This window comes from Argopecten irradians, chromosome 16 (genome assembly GCF_041381155.1).
Source record: "Argopecten irradians isolate NY chromosome 16, Ai_NY, whole genome shotgun sequence".
Taxonomy (NCBI): Eukaryota; Metazoa; Mollusca; class Bivalvia; order Pectinida; family Pectinidae; genus Argopecten; species Argopecten irradians.
In genome coordinates this window covers 33108862-33134130 of record NC_091149.1, presented here as the reverse complement: position 1 = coordinate 33134130, position 25269 = coordinate 33108862, and the positions used below count along the sequence as shown (strand labels likewise).

At 33.8% G+C, this 25269-nt stretch overlaps 1 long non-coding RNA gene and 1 pseudogene across 1 annotated transcript in view; one reads left to right on the top strand and one right to left on the bottom strand.

The window, feature by feature from the left end:
• The first annotated feature begins 993 nt into the window (after positions 1-993).
• LOC138310269 (uncharacterized) overlaps positions 994-25269 on the top strand; it is a 29343-nt gene continuing 5067 nt past the window's right edge. Inside the window, exons 1-2 of the long non-coding RNA XR_011206386.1 lie at positions 994-1131; positions 2257-2429. This is a non-coding gene — a long non-coding RNA (uncharacterized lncRNA). The remainder of the gene's footprint in view (positions 1132-2256; positions 2430-25269) is intronic.
• On the bottom strand, positions 13585-24257 carry LOC138310794 (uncharacterized; annotated as a pseudogene).

The following is a 25269-nucleotide window of genomic DNA, read 5'->3' as shown; positions in this document are numbered from 1 at the left end:
AGGGTTAATTGCTCTGTTAAATATGTGTCTTCGCTCATTGTCCCGTTTTACTGTTCGTGTAATATTATGTAATAGTGTTCGTTTTGTGTGTCTTGATAAAGCGGCAGATCGCCTTGAAAATTTGACAATTTGACAATAGTTTTTGTCCACAAGGTTAGAATATTACTTCTTTGTCCCACATTTCTAATTTGGCGAGACATATTTAGTCGATTGTTTTTTTTTATATCTCGGGTCATGTGAACTAGTATATAAAACACAACCTGAAATGTGATAACAGACTCGACGATAATACCATTAAATGTTCATATACATGATAATTATACATGTAATAAATTAAGCATCCGTTGCCTTTAACGGTAACAATCCAATTTATATACCGATTACACAGCAGATGACATGTACTCATCACTGAATGACCGTTTGTGTTAAATTGTTTTACATTCCACTTGAAGCCGTTCTCGAGAGAGAGAAACAAAAAAAATGGAGCATGAACACATGTTTTACATGTCCTTGCGAGGCGCTGGGAATGAGCATCTGATAGATGTATGATATAGTGTCTATAAAAGGCTCGTCGCTGTAGCCGTCGCTATTCCTTGACAGCCATTGTTCAGCTGACGTTGTCAAAATGAAGATACTCGTCTTTCTTTCGCTGGCAGCCTTTGCAGGTTATTGGTATTTCTTTATCCATTGATTGATAAGAATGATGTACGATATTTCATATCAGGATCGTTGATTTAAAAAAGGAACATTTTTTAAATTAATATAATGTAAATAACAATATGTTTTCCTTTCGCAGAACTCACACCATTTTCCATGTTTAATTACTTGATTTTAGAACTTACACCACTCCCTTTATTACAACTTACATTACACTTTATATAGCGCGATTTACTGCCATCTTACCAACACCGTGCACATCCTCAATTACGAAGTAGTAGTTCAGATTGCCGTAGTGCTATGTGTCAATCGTTGTAGGGGGATTTTCGCTGAAACCTCAGACTGTCTTTCATTCATTTTTAAAATCATGCAAATGATATTTAACAATGATACAATATTGTTAATGTACCCGTTTGTTTTAAAGCTGCAGCGGCTGACTTTCCATCTGATAACCCTGAGGTCGTACATGCAAAGGTAAGGCTATTTTAATTCATATTAAAAGTACATTAAATGCACGTGAATTAACAGCATGTTCTATTTTATACATGTTATGTATTCTCGAACATTTTGTCTATTTATGACTCTCGTGTTTCTTTCCTTTCAATTAAGTTAAAATTACTTATGTCTCTAAAAACGTTTTTATATTTCAAAAAAACAAAAAAAAAAAACCAACAGCACTTTTTTAATTTTTCTTGATTAATAAACGTCCTATTAAGCAGCCAGGTTATGTAAGGACGGCCTCCCGTGTATGCGGTGTGTAGCGTGTGTGAAGTGTGAGGTAACTGCAGTTTGTTCATGTTGTGTATAGTGGAACTATTGCCCTTTATATAGTCATATATCACTGAAGCATGCCGCCGAAGACACCAAGCAAAATACCATTCCGATAATATTTTAGTATTATATGAAGTAATATGTGTCGTATTTTTCCATACTTTATATATAGAATTTTTAAAATTGAATATGCTAATCACCACCAAAAGTTACAATATTTACAATGGATAGGTTTTAATTTTACTGAACACATAAGAGCTTAAAGTGAAATGTCGGACGTTACTAAGGTGTGGTTACTAAGGTGAGGTCTACATCAAGACATACATGTACACAAGACATACAAACATGAATAGAACAGTGCACAGATTTTGATATTATACATGAATATCCGTCTATTTGAATAATTTCCCAAAATATAGGCCATTGTAACAAATAACACAAAAACTGAAAACATTCTACCAACGTAAAATCGATTCGCTTTATAACCAGTCCATGTATAATCCAGCAGCCCCTCCTAAAATAGATATTATAATGTAAATAAATTTAAATTTTCTTATTTGATAATATATCTACATACAAACAATCTCGAACATTAAAGTCGACCAATCAGGCAAACACGTGGTTGTAGTAGGCTTTGTATATTATAAAAATTTCCAATAAAATGTTGAACCTTTAAAGTTATATGTGCCGGAATATTCGAAAATGATTTTTGGCAGTGCCGCATAAGGCATAAAACGGTGCATAAATTCTGTGTTGTAACTAATGTTGTAAATAAATCATATAACTTTAAATGAGTGTATGGTGTTTCTCTTACTATCTCACTTTCAGGAGTTGTCTGGCAACAGTGCTAGGATTGTAAATGGAGAGGATACTAAGATAGAAGATCACCCCTGGCAAGCTTCGTTCCAGTTTGCTGGCAGGCATTTCTGTGGAGCTGTCGTGGTATCTGATAGAATAGCCGTTACTGCTGCACATTGCGTCTACTACAGCCTACCCTTGGAGTTTGTATTCCAATACTGTATAGTTGTATAATATTCGCGGACCGCTGAACACCCAGACTGGTGGCGAAATCTAATACCTCGCGAACCTTATATCACAGTACATTGGTGACTCTCTTAATTGGCGCTTTCAAAGGCTACTGAATAAATGACCTTTCAAACATAAACGATATTTTACGACCCCTTTCTTGGTAGAATCATTATTACAGTGACGAAGACTAAGGGCTTACACACTGAAGCGGTCCTTGGCTAATGCTGACGTTGTCTACATCAAGACAAAATGTAAGTTGAAAAGATGATATCTGAAATCGATTCGATTGATTTATTTGCCATTAAGGTACATAATTGTTGATTTTTTCTCAATGATTTTTTCACAGGCCCACCTTCATATCAATACGTGAAGCAGGACTGGACTCCACATTGCATTGATAGTATTTCCAATACCGGATGACAAAATCGTTTCACTCGAAGATTTTCATATGTATATTTAGTTTTTTATGTTCAGTTTTTGCTTATAAATATTTCAATGCAGATAATCATAATCGTGTAATCGTAATCAATTGTAATTAATAAATTTCCCAAGTAATCGAAAATAATTAGCAATGGAAGGCTACTGTGTAATTGTAATTACATTTCGATTACTTTTCAATTACATTATACCGATTATGGAAGTTGAATTTAGCAATCAGTATACTTATTTTAGAAAAAAGTAAAGTCCAACTTCTCTGTTCTAGTGCTTAAACTTAAAAGATAGATGTAACAGTGTGTATTGGTCTATAAGTTGTCTTTTATATTTAATGTTTTAATGAACTGTAAGTCTCAAAGAAATAAATAAACAAAACGAATTGTCTATATAAGATACAGGTTTCATCAGTGTACCCATAAGAGCATGTTGTACTGAACAATGGAAACCCTTGTTTTCATAAATGCCAACAGGTATTGACTCAGTTAAATTTAGTTGTTTAAAGGAGTTTGTCCTCTTATTTCCAATGTACTTGTTGTTTAAGGAAACAATTAGAAGTCAATTAATACTATTTGATTTATCCTGGTAGCTGTCTTTTTCACATGTACAGTCAACCGAGATTTATCTATTTAGCTCAGAATCATAATTCACATTGGTTTTAAAAAAAAAATCCTTCAAATTATTCACTTATTTCATTTCTATTTAACATGCGTTGAAAAATGATCAATTAAAAGAAAAAATATTCTGTTACAAAGTTACCTTATTCTTTCTCACTAGAAAAATCAAGAAATATAGTTCAGTTTTAAAATATTAAATATTTACCTGTTGTGTTATAATGTCATCTGCAGCTCATCAATTAATGCACATGGTAATTTTTTAATATCTAAGACACACCAATTTCAAAAAATTAATCAACTTGATATATTACTTTGTAACCGAAAGTAATTGAATGGAATTTCAATTACTTTTTGTGAAGTAAAAAGTTACAAAAATGTTTAAAACGGTGAAGTTTTAGACAAAACTGGAAATACAATGGGGAATATATTGATACCCTGGTTGTAAACAATATATCCTATGGTATTCCAAAGGATTATGAGCAAAAATCACCATTTGTCACGCGTATACACATCATATCTAGTTGATTTGGATAATATACTGTCTCTTTTGCTGACTGGTAGTACTTGTCCATCTTAACCGAAACTTTCAATGTCAGTTACTTAAAGCATTCCAAGTGTACAAACTTACGTTGTATAAGTACATATACATAATGGAAGTAGGATTTCATTGAAGTAACTCAATATAATTCAATTTTGCTTGTTATGAGCATTTTCCATTGGCTTAAAAATTTACTTTATCAGCCCATAAAGGAAAAAATGGCGTCGCTGTTTGTAACGTTGCTTCTGATTGGCTGAGATGACGGCGTAATGATTTCATAGACAAAATAGTCCCAAAATGAATTCTGAATATTGAAGAGATTATATTAAATAAATTGAATTATAAGGATTAATTTGAATAGATTTTTTATGTTATGGAGATATAACACAAAAATCTGAGTGTACTCTCATCATAAACCGCTTCGCGGTTTATTTAGAGTACACTCAGATTTTTGTGTTATATCTCCATAACATAAAAAATCTATTCAAGTTAATCCTTAAATAAATACCAATTAAATCAGGAGCGTGATACCCATATTTATTCATCTTTAATAATAGCAGGTGTTATGTGTAAATTTGGGTTTCCCTAGGTAGGGGCATTTAATATTATGTTCCAGGAGCTTTTGGTGAGTTGAACGCTTGAATTAGATTCGGCTGTGACTTAAAAGCTTTCCTATCATTTTACTATCATGTTATGGTCTCCCTCCAAGTAGGCCCCACGCAGAAGTTTGGTCTATGGGAAAAATAACAGTACGCATGCGCTAGTGTAGGTGGACTTTCGGTAAAAGGTCTTGAGTGGGGTCAGCTTGCTGTCAATTACAATAATAGTTTATCTCAACAGGTGTATACACCAGATTCTATTTACCTATAAACAATGCACTTAAACCGATACCTTTTGAAGTAGATTGAGTAAATCAATACAACAATTGTAAGTAAGTAGTTTAATTGGTTTGATTGGAAAATGACTTTACGAGTGCGCTGGTTTGAGATACTTTCGGTAAAAGGTCTTGTGCGGGATCATCTTGTATTACGCTAATAGTTTATCTCCCCAGCCACCTACATGTATGAACAATGCAACTCAAGTCAGCAATAATAATTATCCTCTATTATTAACTACTTTCTTAACTACGCGGAGTAAATCATAGTCATGTATAAATTAAACTGAAATAGTATCTCGTATGCACCGTTGGGGAAAGGATAATGAATGATAATTATAATTAAAATATTTCTGTCTTAATAAAATAGCAGTTTTTAATCTCAATTTCAATTTTCATTCACATTAGGTTAACAAGGTGATGTACATATATACTTCGTAACTTTAAGACTATACTCTTTGACCGATCTTAATATGTGTTTTTTATGTGTGTGGCATTGATTTATTGCATAGGTGGGGCATTTCCATCTATGTCATCTCTTCGCTATACGGATGAAAATAACGGTCCCCAGCACCATGTCTTATGCAGAGAGCACAGATTTGTTGAGCCAGAAGGTGGATGGGACAAACAAGATCGCCTGTTCCTTGCTGTTTGTCAAGGCGGAAAAAACGGTAATGCTTTATGCTGTTTAAGTGATTTTTAGCTAATCACATAAGAGTTACACTGCACTGCATATTTAAAATTAAATACCGCACATCTTCTCAACGGAGACAGTCAAGCTATTCAATTAGCTATTAGCAATTATGTAATATGTCGTCAGATCATAGATGTTTAATATTTGATAATGTTATTTACGATGATATCTAGATTGATTAAACTTCAGATTGAAGGAGGAGCATCTGGACGTTTTTGGAATATTTGAAGCATACCGAAGACAATAGGTTCTAAAAATGCTGTAGTAACGACTGCAGTAAAAAGGAAAGAAGACAAAGGAAAGGACAGAAGAAAAATGCAATGGTAATGAAATAATTTCATAAGCCTATCGTTATTATTTAATAATTTAATTTAAGTAACATGGATATTTCAATTTTCACCAGTTCAGATAATGTACGGTTGACTAATGAAATTTTATTTACTTCATAATTTGCTTAAAACGAACTTCTCCATGAATCTTCTGTAAATTGTTTTTGATTTCACTATAAATGTATATACTTTATCAAAATATTCATTTGGACAGGTACATGTTGGACATGGTCATTTTAAATCGGGTAGATTTTCCAAAATAAGTGTGAATAATCTATCAGGAGAAGGTGGCATTGTTGTTGTCGGACCATTTGCAACGCATGAAAATACGATTGAGGAAATAAAGGAAAAGGCGTTCGAAAAGTTTGTTCAGGTCAACAGGTGGTTTCGACAGAAATACAAAGATCCAAAGAAGTTTGTTCTGCTATATCCAGATGGAAGTTTAGTCGATAAACTTCCTGATGGTGCGGACTTTTCTTTGGAAGGATACAAAAACTATCTTATCCCCCAAGGTGGTCGATTCGATAGACTCAGGCTCTACATATGTGAAAAAGGTACGAATTTTGAATCAATAATAAAGAAACTCATGCGTGGTTAAGGTCTTAATGTTACCAATGGTATCCTTAAGCTATATGTATATAAAGGACCGGCTCACTTTCAGTGATTAACGTTTCATTAATATTACTGCTGACCCGTAATCTCAGATGTGTGTTTTGCTACATTTGGTGTTAATATTTTAAAGTAAAATTTAAAAATAATTGTATTTTTTTTATTGTAATGAAACTATAATAGCCGTAATTCAGTGATTAAACTCCACATGGATACGCACTTTTTATATTTGTCATCCGTAAGAATCCCATTTTTAATCTATGCTATGTATTTCACTAATAAACTCTTCACTTCGTTACAAAGGAAATTACAATTGCAACCTTCCCTTTGATCTGATATCTGCAAGTTCATCAGATAGAAGAAACAGATGAGGCAGTGTTGCCGTCACTGACATATACTCCCAGACGACAGCCGCCTCCGTTTCGGTAAAACCCTATTGCATTGACCCAGAAAGTGTGCTTTTGGTACGAAGAAGATTTATTCGAAGAAACATTTCCGAATAACGCCAAAAGTTGAGGTAAATATTTTCATTGAACAGCCATAATGATATTATAACAATATATAACTGTAACTTATTATATAACAGGATATATCCTGGAGTTTAATTATGCATCTTGTACTGTCATTGTCCATTGTGTTGATGCAATTAAAGGAAGGGCAAAAGCTATACACCGAAAATCCAATTTATCAAGTATAATTTTATCAAAATATAATTCTGACATGACCTTATATTCTTCTCTGTGTAAATCAATTATAGGCACTGTTAGACTTCGTGAGTCAGAAAGCCGGCATTTCGAAAGAGTTGTTGCTGTTGACAGATAGGGAGACCGGATCACAGATACAGTCTGACAGAATTTTGGAAATTTCCAAAAGCGCTGGCACTCTACATATCAATGTCCTGAGAGTAGAAATGTAATGACAGCTTGCGTTAGAGTACAGTTAAAACAAACAACATTGTCGGTGAAAAATGTACCTAGGTCTAAAAATAATTAATGACATCACAATTTTGTACATAATAAGCCATGTCAGTCCTTAATCTTTATTTATGCAGAAAACATGGGAGCAGCACAGTCTATATTTTGGTAAATTATGAACTGAAAAAGTGTATGCTAAATTGATTTAAAATTGGTGATTTTTTTTTAAAACTTCTCAGTCGTTAAAAATAATTTAAGTAAATGCAAGTATTTCATTCGTTTTAGGGAAACGGATGATGATCATGTGGACAAGGGAGAAATATCTGGCGACTTTAAGAAGAAATCTGATATTGCAAAAGACTTGGCCGTAAAGGCAATTTCAAAAATGTAAGTATTATGTCAGGTTTTTTTCATTTTTGCAATGTTTTTCGAGGTAAATTAATTTTGTTTTATTACTAATTACAAACTCCACATCTTATTGGTGTGACTCAAGTTGAATACAGAGGTTGAGAGTAGTAGAGGAGTTGGTGGTGAGTGAGGAAATGCATGGCAATTTAAATAATATGTCTGTCTTATTAATGGGAAGGACGTACTAGAAGCCCGACTGAGATTCTCCGTCAGTTTTCGAAGCTCGATCTGTCGAAACGGATCTCCAACATCTAGCCAGAAGATCTAACATGAGATGGTAATACTTGCTCTAGTCTTCATCAGTGCGAAGGGACGTTTTTTGAGGATGCAAGTATACTAAAATCCGATACAATGTAGCAATAATTTACCATATCCGCTTGAGTCTGCTTTGTACACACGGTAGATCGGTAGCTCACGATCTGAGGTGGGGCCCTCGGCTGGATTGTTGTTCTCGCGCCTTTCATGGCCGCACCTAAAGACAAGATCTTGAAAAGACAAAACAGGTATGTTAATGTCGTTGGCGGAGTTAAACGAGAGATGCAAAATATTTGGCTCGCAACAAAGACTGCTCACACCGTAGTGTTTCATAGTTATGTGTCATTTGTACGCATTCTTAATAAGTCAGGAAAATAAATTAAGTTTATGTTTAAAGTTGGTGGAGTTGTAAGTAGTTAAATATGTTCTATTTAATAATTATGATGAAACAGAAACTGAAACTGATTGTGTAGATTTGATTGAACGTCCTGGTAGTAAGATGATGAGTATAGTTAGATGATAATTGTGTTGTCGAATACATATAGTACATATAACAAGTATAGTTTTATCGTAACATGTGTATGTAATAGTGTTTAGCGATAAGAGTTCTAATTAGCGAAGAGAGCAGGAGAGAGGTAGAGACATGCCGTGATATGTAGGTCCATGTTGCCCGTTTTTGCTAATGACCATCTCCTTAATGGTCCCGAAATCAGAAAACTGGCACAAACTGATTAATCGCAGGATACGAGTTTGGCAATAATGGAGTGTAACGTTATTCGTTTATTTAATTAGAATTGGCTGAAAAATCAGTTTTATATATAAGCGTACACTAAAGCTCAATGACTAAAGAGCGTATGAAGAGGTTGAGAGCGGTTGATTTTTTTGTTCTTCTGTTCAGTTATTTTGACAATGACAACTACAGTAATGGTTTTTGTTCCCACACCTTCTTCTAAACGCAGAACGACAATAGAATCGCCGGTCCATTGAATAGCAATGGTTTTTCGGAGTGATCGAATGTCGAATATCAATGACTAATAAGAAAAGTCTACATAGACTTTGTGAGATATCTTCGGGAGGTTTATGGTAAGATATTTTCACTTTATCCTATATTAACAGTATGAATTAACAAATTTGCAAATTATGTTAGATAAATTATCATACCTATTACGTTGAAATACCAAACGCATTTGTGAAGGACAAATCAAGCTCCGTTTTTCAAGTCTTACATTGTCAGCTTTACATCGGGAAAAATGAATATACGTAAAATGGATATTTATCTAAGAGGCCTATCCGCAGATGAGTAAATATATGTGCTTAGTAGCCGTCTCGTGTACCCTAGCCATATTTCTGATTACCATTTTTTTTATTTTGGGATTATACACACCATTCGACATGACGCAATATTTGTGTAATTAAACCTCCAACACTTTGTACATACCCTTGCCAGTGTTAGTCATTACAAGTGGCCGGATACTTTGGGGGTGGGGGGTAAACCCTAAGGATCTATTTTAAATACATGTTACTAGTTTAATTAGAAGAATGGTTGGGGTTTTGTTTTTTCATTCTTATTAATAACATGATAACTTCGACATTAACAGCATGTTATATGTGTGAATGGTCAATGTATAGTCTGGTCAATCATATTTTAATAATATCTTAATATAATCGTTTGAGAAGAAAATAGAAATTGATTATAATTGATTGAAAATAATGAATATCCATTTGAATCGTATAATAGGGTTTTTACCACTTATTATTTATTTTTTCATATTTCTCGTATTATATATTCATGATTTTTGTAAGAATTTTTTTCTGTGAATTCCTGTTTAAATTTCAAATGTTTTTTTTTGTGTCGCTTTAACCTATCATCTGTGATATATACCAGTATAATTTCTCGACTTTCCAAGATAACTGCGCTTAAAACCAGGTCCATGATAGGAATGCACAAAAAGTAAATTTATTATTGTTTTATATTTAATATAAAAAAGATATAAGCAGATCTGCTAGTCCTAAGGTAAAGTTGTCCTTGTCAATTAATTGAATACTTTAAAATGATTTCTGACATGAAGTATTAGCATCATAAAACATAAATTACCCGTCACTACTAGATTGTTTAATTTTAATTCTTAACTGACGTCTGCATGACCAATCGTATTGTAATCAATACAACACTTACTTTTTTGCAACCGATCTGTGTTTTACATGATTAGAAATAAAGGCAGACATTGACTACATCATATGAGTAATGTGATTCCCCCTCCCATTGCGGATACATACATGTATCGGCGAGAGAGATACAGTGATAAGTTACGTGCGGTGTATGTGTGTGTGTGTGGGGGGGGGGAGTGGCTAGCTTCAGATGTCAACACTGGCTAGGGAACCGGAGAAGGCTATTTATCACATTTATTCAGAGACGGCAGGGCTGGTTAGGTTTATTGTAAATATCAATTTTAACTTGCTTGGTAAGTCGCATTTATAATCATTTTCAATAATCCCGATGTTATATAATTATGAGCCTTGTCTTTTACTTTTTAGTTTATTATCAATTTTCTTCCTAAACGTTGACAGAACCCTGAAATACGGAACCTGTTAATATTTTAGACAATTTAACGAATGGTAACAAAATGAAACATAAAATATTAAATCTAGCTGCTTATCACTTTCTCGTCAATTAAAAATCCAATTTAAAGATTATCACACTCGGTATCTATAATTGTTTGTACTTTTGTGACATCACACAATTCCTGTAGCATGTAATGGTTTAGAGAGTTTTGATACGTGCTTTGGAAATGTATTGCAATGTGTTACAATTTCAATAATGTCTACGGTTCAAATTAAAAGATCGGTATCTGTATTCGTTCACGATCTGCATTTTAATGATATATGAAGGTTTCTATTCGGTATCATATAATACGAAATTTTCTAGATCTAGACTTACACCCTTATTTGATATATTTCGCATTTTACAACTAAGCATTTGTTACTTTGGTATGGAAGCTTCTTTAGAAAAAAATACAATCATGTTTTGCCTATTCAATATTAAAGCATATATTTATCCTTACATATAACCATATATATAAACAAAGATATCGCCAGCACCTCTGCAAACATTTCCGTACCCAAAGCCGAACAATATTTCAGTAATATGCAGTGAAATGTATTTCTTTGAGTGATTGTTTAATATTGAATTTTGTTTATATGAAATATACTTCAACTTAGATGCAAACTTTGTAACCGTAAAATAATTAGATTTTAGATATAAGCATATATCCATATTTTAAAATAGAAATGTGTAGAACATATATATGTACAGGAAGTTGTCCCTTATACGAGCACCTCAATTAAGGATAAACCAAAGTTAGGGAGTATGTACCTTTTTGTGTAGGAGTTGGGTTTTCCTGGTAGGGGTATAAAAAGGTCTGCTCCTCTTCCATTTAGTTGTGAATTCACCTCCCCTCCCTAAAGCCACCATTCGGCTGTTGTTCCCTTAGGTCTCCTGTCCAGGGCATGTATACTTTAATTAGGTGAGTATTTATGGCCCCCTCCCTTTCTCTCAGTGTAGTGTATCCACTTTCTGGGGTTAGGGATAAAATCTCATTCATTGACATACTAGGCCTACAGTTTTGTTTATGAGCTGAGAAGATCATTAATCACATCTATTGCACGGGCATTTTCAGACGACAAAATGGTAATGATATATATAATCAGGGTTGGCAAATAGGGCACGTGACCTGTTCAACGCAATAACGTGTTACAAACTATGTACGACAATATTTCGGAAATGTTTATCTTTAATGTACATTCACTTTGCCTGGATATTATCACAAGGAAATTCAGTGAAAAAACGCAAAGTGCTAAAATTGACTTTGATTAAAAAATTCTTTGTTAAATGTATTTCTAAGACATTATAATTGGCTATTTTTTTTATATTATTCCTATTTTCATTTTTATAATTAAAGTTTCGGTTGTCGAGTTGTGCTGCATGTCAACTTTGATCAATTCTTTGAAGTATAGGTATAACAACTTAACTAAATTGTCCTTTATGGTATAAGTTAGGATTATCGTACTAAGCTGCTTGGTCATTTTTCTATTGCCCCCTGTCTAATTTAAGACCTCTAAATAAGCGAAGTCTGTCAACCTTAACTCTATAATTTCATGCTAAGTTCTATTGTAAGTTAGTTAGGTCCCAGACTTTGTACGGAACATATCGGGTACATTCTTGACACTCTAGAATATCCCTGCGTCATGTCAAGGTTACAGTTAAACTTCTAGAAAAAACGTACGGAAGTTGCGTATGTTGGTATCTTTCAACACACCAAGCAAAATTTTGAGAGTGTAAACACACACCTGTTGTCTTATTCATATTACATGCACCGCCCTGCCATCACGTAAATTCTCGACATTATGAAGAGAAATATCGTGACTATACAAATATTACATTAATTAATAACCATCCTCACTGAAAAAAACACATCAGATTCGACAAGTGTTATATCGGGATCCATGTCGTTTAGTCTCCCTGTCGTTCAATGGTATTCTCTAGATAAAACTGACAGATTAAGTCCGGACAGAACCTTGGACCCCACCAAACACAGTGGCAGTGTGTTCGTCCACTTGTGGGAAATTCCTCACGCGTGTGACGAAAACCTGTACTTTTAGATTCACTTTAGGACAAATTATCATATTTGGGAATATTTTTCCTAGACTACAACCTAATGTGAGAGTGTGTCTCTTAATGATTTTTGATTAAGCTAGCTTATCGGCGCAGGTGTACGAGAGCTTATAAGACATTTCACAAAAAGCAAAATAACACAGTGCTACGCACGCGTGTATGCACACAGCGGACTTGGCCTGCGTATACACGCGTGTAGCACTTGGGACAAGGCAAAGAGACAGGTCTCGGGCAGTGTGAATACAACTTCAAGGTTAACATGGTCATTAATAACAATAAATCTAGTGAAATATGTCATACCTTTTGAATTCATGTATTAAAGGCCGTCCAATGTCTTTCAAGCCAAGTAGGGCTACTTTGTGTGTTACTTAATATCTACTTATGTACCTTATAACATTAAATATAGCATTGGTTCTATTAACAGGTTTGCATAAATTGAAAAAAGAAATTTCAAAACTTAGCGCACTGTTATCGGAGATTCTCAATATTCATATATATGACGTGGCTTGTAAAATCAGACATTACGCTACATAAAATGTATCATACTGATTTTTTATAGTCTTATTATACAAAATAACATTAATTGAATAGCATATCTTGTTTAAGATATCGGCATAATACATGTTAAAAAACTGCGTCGGAGTGTTAGTGGCTGCGTGTGTTTATTTTTTATTAAAAAAAATGAAATCTCTGGACTACAGTCATGTGTACTGTATCTGAAATGATTTATTAGTGTGTGTGTGTGTGTGTGTGTATTTGTTGATAAGGCTGTTTTAAGTTCGAAATCAACAATTACTGTATAGTTTATTTTCATGATGCTGTATTGCAGAAATTATGTTACGAACATTGTTGTGCACTACCTTTTTAAGAAACTGTATATAAAAGATTGGCTATGAAGATACTCTGAAAACTGTATTTCTAATCTTATACGATATTTCAGTAAGATTGTATTTGAAGTCGTATTGTAATTTAATTATAGAAAAAAATCAGTATCAGTTAATGTCGGAATATATTGATGTCTTTACAACTGATGTCAAAATTCAGATACTACTTCCACGTTATTAAAATACGTTAACTACCATAGTATATGAAATTTTAAACATACCTTCTCAAAGCAAATATATGATCCGGTAACTTGGTACTTTCTATGTTAACATTGTGTTATTTTCAAATTTACTGTCAATGAAGCATTTAGATAAAAAAATCTGGCTTTTAACAAATCGAGAAAGGTGTTTGGACAATTCCACTTATGATGTGTGTTTAAATTTACGCTGATATCACTTTAGTATTACATTTTCATTTGCATCGAAGCTTAATAGAATAATAAACTTCCCGGTAACGATTTCAAAATTCATCGCCTATTTTTCATTTTGTAATTATGATAATACTCCTACACATACGCATTATTCACCGCATTGTTGCTGTCAAAAATACTATTTCTTTTGTTGATCTAAATATCATATAAATTAAAATTTCCAAAACAAATCAAGGTATAGAAACATTAACTTATGTAAAACACATTAAATATCCACTTGATTCCATAAGCTTAACTAATATCCCTATGTTTAATTCCGTACTTATTTTTTACAGCTGGAAGACGAGGAAGTATGACTTTAAGCAAAATACTAAGATTCACAACTGGGGCGGACGAGGAACCTGTCATGGGATATAGCTACAAACCATCCATCATTTTTGGAGAAGGTCTTTTCCCTACAGCCAATACATGTATTAACAGGCTCATACTGCCAATTGAGTCATGTGAATTCGAGAAATACGATCTGGCTTTCGTGAACACCTTCTTTGGCTACGAGTAGATAAAACCGGACAAACGTTTATTAAACTTCCTCTATAAAAAGAAATGCATGTAAACATGTACGTAAATTTTTGAAGCACAATATAGTAAATAAACAGCTATATAAGTCTATTATTATAGTGTAGTGTAAGCTAGGATTTGTAGGATTTTCTTTCTTCCAAGAACTGAAGCCTGGGAACTTTTGACTTATTTCATTATGAAAATTGAGCACAGCACTCGTGCAAAGTGAAAGGATTGATAAATGAATAAAAGTAATACATGATTCAAATTGTAAGTTGTAGTGTTTTATTCAACAAATACAAAGTGGCAATGTATCTTGTGTCACATCATTTTAATTGAAATATACAAACGTTCGATTTAAGTAAGAATTACCGACATTGTTCAAATCTCGATGTTTTAACTTTAAAATGGTATGTATACAAACATAATCTTTATTATCATATTTTTCTTTTAAAATATATTTGAAATGACAATGTTTGAAACCATGTCATTCAACGGCACGAGTATGCAATAAAATGTTATCAACGAAGCTGTATTATCTTTGATATGTAATCACTTAAAGCAATCCATATCAATACGTTTACAAATTAAAGTGAGTAAAATGTTACACGCTTTCGTTTTGCTTTAAATATCATGACTTCAATTAATTAACGTAAGAATTAAGATACCAAACTGAAGACTAAGAGTAAACAAAATGTTACTAGAATTTCATGATATAAACAATAGCATGTATCTTTCATGAATAAAAGTGCAAATGTACATGTATAAAGTTAAAGAAAATCAAAATATGTTTTATGGAAACCCGAACGCAATGAACTCCGAATGATGAAGAGCTAATACTTTTCAGAAGGGGGAAAAAAGCAAAAAGAAAATAGGAATGAACCAGGACCGGAATATTACAGTTGAAGTGGTTCGATATCATAATTTATATAAAGTTAAAGAAAGTCAAAATATGTTTTATTGAAACCCGAACGCAATGTTTATGAACTCCTAATAATGAAAAAGCTATTACGTTTCAGAAAAAAAAAAAAACAAGAATAGACCACGACCGGAATATTACAGTTAAAGTTGTTCAATATTATAATTTACTGAAGGATCTGCTCTGATGAAAAGTCATTTTTTTTCAGAAGAATTGCTTTTTTTCTAATATAGAATTTTTGAAATTGGAATTTATACCAAAGTTTAAAATGAAAAAAATGATGATTTGCTTGATTTTGAGTATTTGACGTAAATTGTGATTTTACCGGAATATGACGTTTTTGAGCATACACACGACAATCTAATGAAATATTTTGCAAATTAGTTGTCTGATAAGTATGAATATTCGCAAAAGTGACAAAACCAATGTTTTCTTTCAGAAAATAATAATATCACAAAGTTAACCGATTATTTTTGCTCAGAACAACTGTATTTGCTACCCGTACCCCCTATATTTTGAAGCTGAAAATAGCTTGTTTTTTTTTACAATTTTTGTCAGATTCAACGGTTCACAGAAAAAAAATCTAATGACTTTTCAAAACTTTTCAAAAACATTGCTATTTCTAAAACTATCATAAAAAGAAGGGGTCAATGTTTTGATTTTTTGTTCAGCATTTTTGCTAAAAATTAAAATAATTTTATCGACACAAAATGCAAAGAATTAAAAAAGCAATAGGTTACGATTCCTATAACAAAATATTGAAGTAAAGCTAATAATGTGAAGTTGCAGTAATTTGGTATAGTGATATACTTATTTTTTAACACTTTATCCGTTATTTCATAACTAAGCATTGCTGATAATTAATGTTATTGCAATGTACAACAAAAGCTCTATATAGTTTTCTAGTGCTTTTTGCCAGGTTAAAGCGTCCTCCCGTCCATTTCTTTCGCACCATGTACTCCCGAATGCATCGAATTCTGGAGAACCGCTCCTCGAGGATGATTTGCAAAGGGACGATCCCCACTCTATATCTTCTTCAGAGACGGGATGCAGACAGTTCTCACAGCCTTGAAAATAAATTCTGTCTTTAACAAAATAACTGACATTTTTTGCAAACAATGATAAATAAGTAAAGTAAGTTGCAAAACAAATATCTATGTAAAATTGATAATTACCTGAGTTCTCAGGAAGGTAATACAATAAATCAGGTCGACCATTTGGGCAAATGGCATCTCTGCTTCTAGTAACATGGTGAGAATTCCATTCTGTAACAACGGTATCCAGTTCTGATTGCAGTAAAGGCATGAAACAGAAGCGCAGACAAAACCTACAATAAAATTTTAGGCATAGAAATTTACATTTGCTAATTAGTAATGACTCAACTAAAAGCGGGGATACCACAATTAACGAAAATGTGATGATAATCCGCCAAATCTATGAACATATTACTTGAATGAAAATAATAATAAACAAGAGGCCCAGAGGGCCTTATTGTTTACTGGTTAATTCAGTAAATAAGACAAATATTTTTTGGCAAAAATGTGTTCAGTCAATTAGTTGTAATTTTCAAAATCCAACCCAATAATAAATGACCAATGCAACACTTGTGTCATATCCTTTACTTACTTTCATAGAAGAAGCTATTCATAAATATAAAGTCAAACTTAAACAAACTCAGGCCCCTGGGGGTCAGCCCTAAAAATTGTACCATTTTGAATCCCATCCATCTCCGTATCCATTGCTTAGTTTCAGTGATGAAGTCGTCTATATCAATAAACCCATATTTCGGCACGCCCCTCAGGCCCCCGTGTGTCAGTCGTTCAGTTTTACAATTTTAAATCCCCATCCCATAAGAAAAGCCTCCAGAAAAATTGTATTTAAGTCCGACCAGTGGTTGGAGAAGAAGTTGATTGTTGATCGACGGACCGATGACCAACGGACGACGGACGCCGCGTTATAGCATAACCCCAACTTGGTTTTTTGGATCAGGTGACATATAATGGAAACTATAAACGTATGATCTTATAACATTTTGTAACTTAGGTTTTTAAAATATTCCTTTAAATGCTATTAAGTCAAAATGTGTGATGAAAATAAGATTAACATAATAAAATTAATGTTCCCGATCAAAACACAATGTAAGACCATTAGATGATTTTTTGCATTTGTAAGTCTTCCAGTCTAGCTCGAGTACTGATACAGCGTACGCGTGTAATAGCTTATAAAAAACAACTAAAATTTTGGACCTAAATAAGGATGAAGATATTTCTGCCGGGAGAGTGGACCAGCAATCTATATTTGACTAGGAGGGAGGGGGGCATTTAGATACGGAGGGTTCGGGTGTACTTTGATACAGTTCAAGTTTCAGGCCTAAAACTCATTAATCACTCCCAGAGAGCACTGCTAGCCTAACAACATTTATCTGCTGCGTACTTCATATTGTAACTGCCCCCTAACACCCATGCGCTCCCTTATGATATTTGAATAAACTTCTGCTGATTATATTATAATTGCTACACACTAATTGGTATCATCTAAGAAATCTACAATATCAATTCCAATATTTAACCGAAGCCTGGATTTTGTAAATTATTCCAATGTTATTTTCCATACAGTAACATGAGCTTAGTTTAATATACAATATTTTACCACATGGTCATGTGTGAAAATAATTTTTATAAACTGTCCTTTTAATTATGCAAAACCAAAGTCTTAGAAATAAACAACGTTTTCGAAGTATAGGGATGAGTTGAAGTGTTTATCTTGCCACAACGCTTACATATTATTTCAGTTAACCCACAAAACCTCTTTTCTTACATTTCTATTTCATTTCCTTGGTGAAAAAGCTCATTACTTTCCACATCTCGAAGAAACTGAATCCACCACTCAGTTGTTCGTCTCCTGAGCATGCTCCACCAAGCCTCTATTCGCTGTAACATGATTTAAGGAATAGATGTTTATTTTGTTGAGGTTATGAGAAGCCGGGTTACATAAAATTTACACGGGTTCCACTATCATTATACCCTCATAACCTCAACAAAATAAACATCTATTTCTTATATTTACAGTTTTTCAAGTAAACGAATATTATTTTTTCCCGCGGCAGTTGCATATTTTTTTATTTAAATACTCATATTTTTTTCTCTCCCGTCATCGTCAACGAATTCGATTGAACAGCTGATTGGAATCGAGTCATTCATATGTTCCCGCCAAAAAGATGGGTTTATGACCTCAGGATGCTACGGCTACGCCATCGACTAAATGCACAGTAACAATAAAATCACCCGCGCGTGTTTGTGCTAACATTATACACCTGATAAAGAAAATACTACAACGCATGGGTATATTGAGTCCCCATGTCAAGCAAACTGAGTAAATATTATCAAAAGACCCTTACTGCGTTATATCAAATAGGTAAGAGTTGCTGATTGAGTATCAAATATTGCCTTTAACTATTGATATCACGAGAGATTTTGTTACTAAAAAAATTGATCAGTATTTCGTACGTTTAGTCCCTCGTTGGCAATTTATTTGTATAGAAGATAGTTTTGCACAGTTTTCCAGTATTCAGAGAAGCAAGGCCAATATAACAAAATCTGATTAACTTTGTTCTGCAAAGTTAATATATACAATATCTTTTGATGTTGCTTTACCTGATTGAAAACGGAAACGGGCAACATGGTAACTATGTATTCCAGAAAAGGAATCGTTAGCTTCATGTCGAAACACACATTGAAGAGCTCCGATTATTCCATTTTCTGTCCCGGGATCTGCTTGTAAAACTAATGGACAACCTGAAAATGTAAAAGATGATCTTCAATTTAAAATATTTCGTTTCTACTTGAAAAGTAGTGTCTATTCACACCAATACAAAATCTATATTTTACATGCGTGAGCATAAACGCCCAGAGTCATTAATATTTTCCTAAATCTTCTTACCTTTAAGTTTACGCACACATCATCCTATGTATTGTCCAGCTATAATAGCAGGGTCCTTATTTGACGGTCCAGCAGAAAGCCACATGAATTTTTTCTAGAAAACCTATAATGATAAATAATGGAATACTATTGTACAATTCTTTAATCAAATAATGTGGAGTCATAATCGTAAAACCATTGACAATGGTATAACGAATCTAGGTAAAACATTAAGGGCTTTGTTGTTTAATGTGGATTATAGTGAGCAGTTATAATTAGCTTTTTAATAAGGCATATCGTATTAGGCAGGAAGGGGGCTGGTAGCTATGAAGATATGTCCCGTCCCTGAGTGATTGATGGTTAAGTGCCCTGGCCTCTGTGTATCTGATTACCCCTATGCTCCCTAAAGCTAGTCATGGAAGGCGCTCTCCCTAGACCCTGTCGGAATGGAAAGGTGTATATACAGAGCGTTTTTTGGATCTTGACAGAGTCATTCGTTCGGAGAGTTTTATTATTTAAGATTTTGATTTGGAATTTGTCTTTTTGGGAGTTAGTTTTGAATGATGTTAAGTTTTAGAGTATACAATTTGGGGATTTGTTACCAGCTTGTCTTAATACCTAATTAATTAACACAAACTGATTGAGAACTATGTTTTTGAATTGTTTTGTCTTGACAAGAACCCAACACTATTTATGTATGTATGTATATAAATTACGGCTATTGCAAAATAATATATGCCTATAAGGAGAGTTAAACAATGGTACGTTCTACTTACCCATCGATGCACCCGTGGATGGCAAGACCATAAGGTTTCAGTTTGTCATACCTGATGATTAAAAAAGTCAATTCTTAGTTAAAGTTTACCGTATGTGCCGTAACTGGGCGAAAACATTTTCTATTTTTTCTTCAGTAATACTATCTGTTGAAAACCGTCAGTTTTGATGAAATAAGCTGGTGAAAAACCATTCATATATGGGAGACAAACATGTATGGATACCTTATAATCATTAGTTACAACACAGAATTAATGCACTGTAATGTTTAGATGGAAATATAAATGCAGAAATCACTGTGAAATGGACTTGTAGATCACAACTTGTCTGGTTATGGGCTGTCCGTATGTACTCGTTTCACCAAAGATTGTAGTTGGGTGAGTACTTCCAAAAGTCATTTTTAGACCTTATTTATACTTGTAAAATCAAAACCTTTGTGCATTGAAAGTATTGTAATTTCGAACTGTTGGTAAATTGTTTTTAATTGTTTTTGATTAAAGTTAAAAGATAAATGATGATTGCATATAAAAGTTCAGGATAAGACATAATCAATTCAGAAACTAATACACATAGTGTATTTTTATGTTATAAAAAGATTGTTTGGGGTAAAATTAGTTTTGGCTGAAACACATGAGAAAACTCAGCATGAACAATATTGAGTGAAACCTAAAAGTTGTGTGAGTTGATAGAATTCGTAAACGTGATGAAAAGGTAATACAATTCATTCTTTTCAAGTTTAATTTACATTATAAACAAAAGTCACAATCCACCATAATACATGGTTTATCCTAGCTAATATCCAAATAGTCCCCAAAACAGTACATGTAGATCAAGAACGCGCTAATTCCCTTTCAAAATCTCAATCTTCTATTCAAACTTGAAACTATCAACCTCCTAGTCTCCCCCCACTTCCCCACAAACTAACCTACTTGCTCCTTATACCGAGAACTGTATCTAAACTTAGACCTGAAATTTTTGATGCTGAGTAAGGAGGGGGACATTTTTGGATACCGAATGCCCAGTTATCTGGCAGAGTGGACCTAAATCCCCATAAATCTCTACTTGTACTAGGAGGAGAGGGGGCAATTTTAGATACAGAAGGACTTGGGGTGTACTTAGATACAGTTTAGGTTTCAGACCTCAAATCAGTCTTTAAACTCATTAATCACTCCCAGAGAGCACTGCTAGCCCAGCATACCGTTATCCGCTTCATACCTAATTTTAACTGTCCCCTAACACCCATCCGCTCCCTTATTTGACACCAATGATATATACAGATAACACACTAATTGCTACACACGCTATTCAGTATCAAATAAGAGTCATACACTAATTGAATATAGTTCTACAGAAAATACGCTAATTAATTCCCATTAATGACTATTAACTAAGAATTATACATTACGATAAAATGGTAAAACGTTCAAAATTTGTTAAAAATGTCGATTTCTTTGAAATTGAAAAAATGAAAAAACTGAAAAAAATACGATTATGTCTCACGACATGGAACAAGGTTCACTGTAACAAAATAGAAAACAAATGAGTGTATTCAATCTATTTTTCCTCGCATTTTGTATTCTAAGACGTCCACCGTTGTTCCCTTTCCCACCCTTACTGATGTTTTCTTTGATACTTACCCATCCATATGCCATGTGTGGTTTGGCCTAGGATCTGTAAACTCGTCGCTTTATCCTTCGCTGCCTTCGACTAGCTACGCCTGCTTTGTCAACCGTCCCTCATAATTTCCATGACTTTTCTTCTATAACAACAAGAGTGAAATTGCATTTATTTGTAAACTTTGTAAGTTTTATTTGGATTATTAACTTGGATTTTAGTTTTTTTTTGTTAGTGATGTGAGTCAATCCAAGATCGTATAAGGGTAGTTTTATGGTCATCAATTAATAATATGAAGTAACACGAGAGTAGATTCTAATTAATGTATGGAATGATAAGAGTTTAGTACTTCATGCTCACAAAGTAGAGATACTGTTATGCTCCTAACTCGTTCATTCCTATACGCTATCCGACCGGTTCCGAATGTGTTAGTTTTAGACCAGTCATGAATTAAACTTTGTTGGTGCAGCGGTTGTATAAGAGATTACATAAACCTCTCTAAGTAAAATACTAAATAGCTTAAATGTACTCCACTGGTGAACAAACCGCGACGGCATTCTGATTATAATTCAGATAGATAAACATCATTGCACATTGATACCTTAACAAAGAGAAAGACTACTAACGTAACAATTCAATAATAGGAGTCTAAGGCTTCCATTTAGCTGTGACTTCACCTCCCCCCAAAGCCTCCATTTGGCTGTGTCCCCTTAGGTCCTCCCGTGTGGACCTGTATATCTAAGTTAGGTGAGTATTTATGACCCCCTCCCTTTCTCCCCAGTGTAGTGTATACCCCATGTAGTGGTGGTTAGGGATTCATTGATAAGCTAACTCGTATGTATAGTAGCCGTGTGTAGGGAGTAGGGGATGAAGCTGAGAAGGTCATTAATCACATCTATTTATAGGTAGATGGGGCTGTTATAGGTGTGTCGTCTGGAGAATATAGGGGCTAAGCGGTGTATATAGGCATTGTAACTCTACATAAACCACAGTTACATTTATGTCTAATAAATATATGTGTCATACACATTTGCATTGCCTAAATTTTAGTCTTTCTGTCATCCAATGGTATCCTTTTTGGTAAAGCTAACAAATTTAAGTCCGACAGAACCTTGGGCCCCCGAACCTGGGCTTGACCTTACACAGTGACGGTGTGGTTCGTACACGTGTGGGAAATTCCTCGCACGTGTGACGAAAACTGGTACTTTTACACTAAAAGAAGAATGTGGAAATAAGAGTTGTCGTAAGATCATTACACTAGTGCCAAACGCTATATATGAAGTCAGACAGCACCACTTTTTTCCAAAGAAACATACCTTCGTACATTAATTCCTTCTCCGTGAAGAATATTTGTCATGCATCGATAACCAACTGTATGTGGAACGTCCTGCAAGATAGCCTGCAATTTAAACACCATTAACTGAATACCATGCAACTAGTTTTTATATTTCTTGAACATCACAAAAAGAAATAATCAAAGCAACGCTAATATTATCTACATACCTTAATCAGTTCTGTAACATCATTATCGTTGTGGAATGTAGGTCCTCTACGAGAGGGAAATCGTAATCGATTAAGCCGTTTCCCGAATAGCATTTTCACTGAAATAAAAACAATACAATACACATTAAACAATTAGTATTAGGAATATTTTGTTTTCATAATAGTCTGTAATCAAAGTGAATTTCTGAAATATTGAGAATAAAATATAAGACTATTAAATACACACACATACCTTAATTGTACATTGTGAGATTTCTTCAAAATGGAGGATATATCTTTATACCGAAACCCTTTTCCTTGCAAGACATATGAGCGCATCTGAAACTAAAAAGCAAGTTAGTTGCCATCATAAGTATAATTGGAAGTGTAAAAAAATGAAAACTTAAAATGTGTTTTGCAGTTCCAATTTAAAGTGAATTTTGAATGTGGTTCACTATATCGTTTCCTTGCTTGTATAGAACGTAAATACTTACTACGTATATCTCCAAGGATTTTCGTCTTCGTCCATGATCAGCAAATGACAGCAGAATGTCTTGACAATTATACTTTGTTTACCGTACAATCACTTTTTACCACCTATGGGTATAATTAATTTGTATAAAACTGTAATCGGCTTTGTCTTGGGAAAGTGTCGTAAAATACCGTTTTTTGTTTCAAAGGTCATTTAATCAGCACACCTGTACAGCGTCAAACTCGGCTAGATATCGTGTGGAATGTTAATTGTCTCAAAAGCCAGACACTCGCCAATACGGCTGATATGGGCCACGCGTAAGGATGACAAAACAGTTACTCTAGTAAAGCAGTTGCCAAACGAGTAAAATGACAAAAAATGCTGGCAAGTGCTTTTTACTAAAGCAGTTGCCATGACAAGCACCGCAAATGTGTGTACAACTACAGTTTAGTAAAGCAGTTGCCATGCCGGCTGATATGGGCCATCGTAAATCAGATTTGCGAAAATAATTCGAACAGTAAATCGCGAAATTATACACCAACAAAATTTAGCATTTGTGCAGTAAATAATTTCTCCTTTTCCTCAAAAACACTAATTTTGTTTTAAGAGTGTGATGTTTTATGTAAGAATTGTAATTATGTTAAAAATGAGAAAACACTCTTTCATAGAGAATGTAAATGATATGAATATTTTAACCTAGATTAATGTTGATGTTAACCTATTAGTGTCAATGAGTGAGGCCGAATTGTGATTTGACATGAAATATATGATGTATTCTACCACAATATGCGGCGTTATTCAACTCTCGCGGTATCAATTAAACGATGCAGCTGTTGATTAACATAAAAATTCTGTACGCATTCTGACTGGCTGAAACGGTGAACTTTAACCGAACTACTTTTTCTTTGGAGTCAAGTCATCAATAATCGAATGACGTCATACATGTTATGATCGCCGCCTTGATGTTCAAAACTGGTGTCACAAAGCGTATGTGTCGTGACCGTTATGTCAAAATAACTGACTTGTCCATGCAGGGTGTTAAATCGACATGAAATGCTAAAAATATGTGTTTCGGCATTTGACGAAAAGGATTTCACTCCAAAGTCTAGTAGATTAAACGAGTCTGAAACGGACTTGGAACTTGATTTCAATAGCCTGATTATAATTCGTACCGTGCCGTACTGATGATTCTCTGGCGAGAGCAGACGACACAATGACGTTATATGAGTAACATTTCATATAAAAGTTTTTCCTTACTTGAAAAAAATTAATATCAATGTATTCTTTATTAGCATTCGACTTCTCAATATTAATTATAACCTTTTTTGCTGATGAAAATATTACTAAACTCTATTTGCATATTTCGGCAAATACAGGTTACCTTATCCTCACCGTATTTCTATCGGCTTGGAGTTAATATCATTGTGGTAGAAACAGGTCACACGGCTCTTGGATGTTGAATGTTGAATATATTCCAC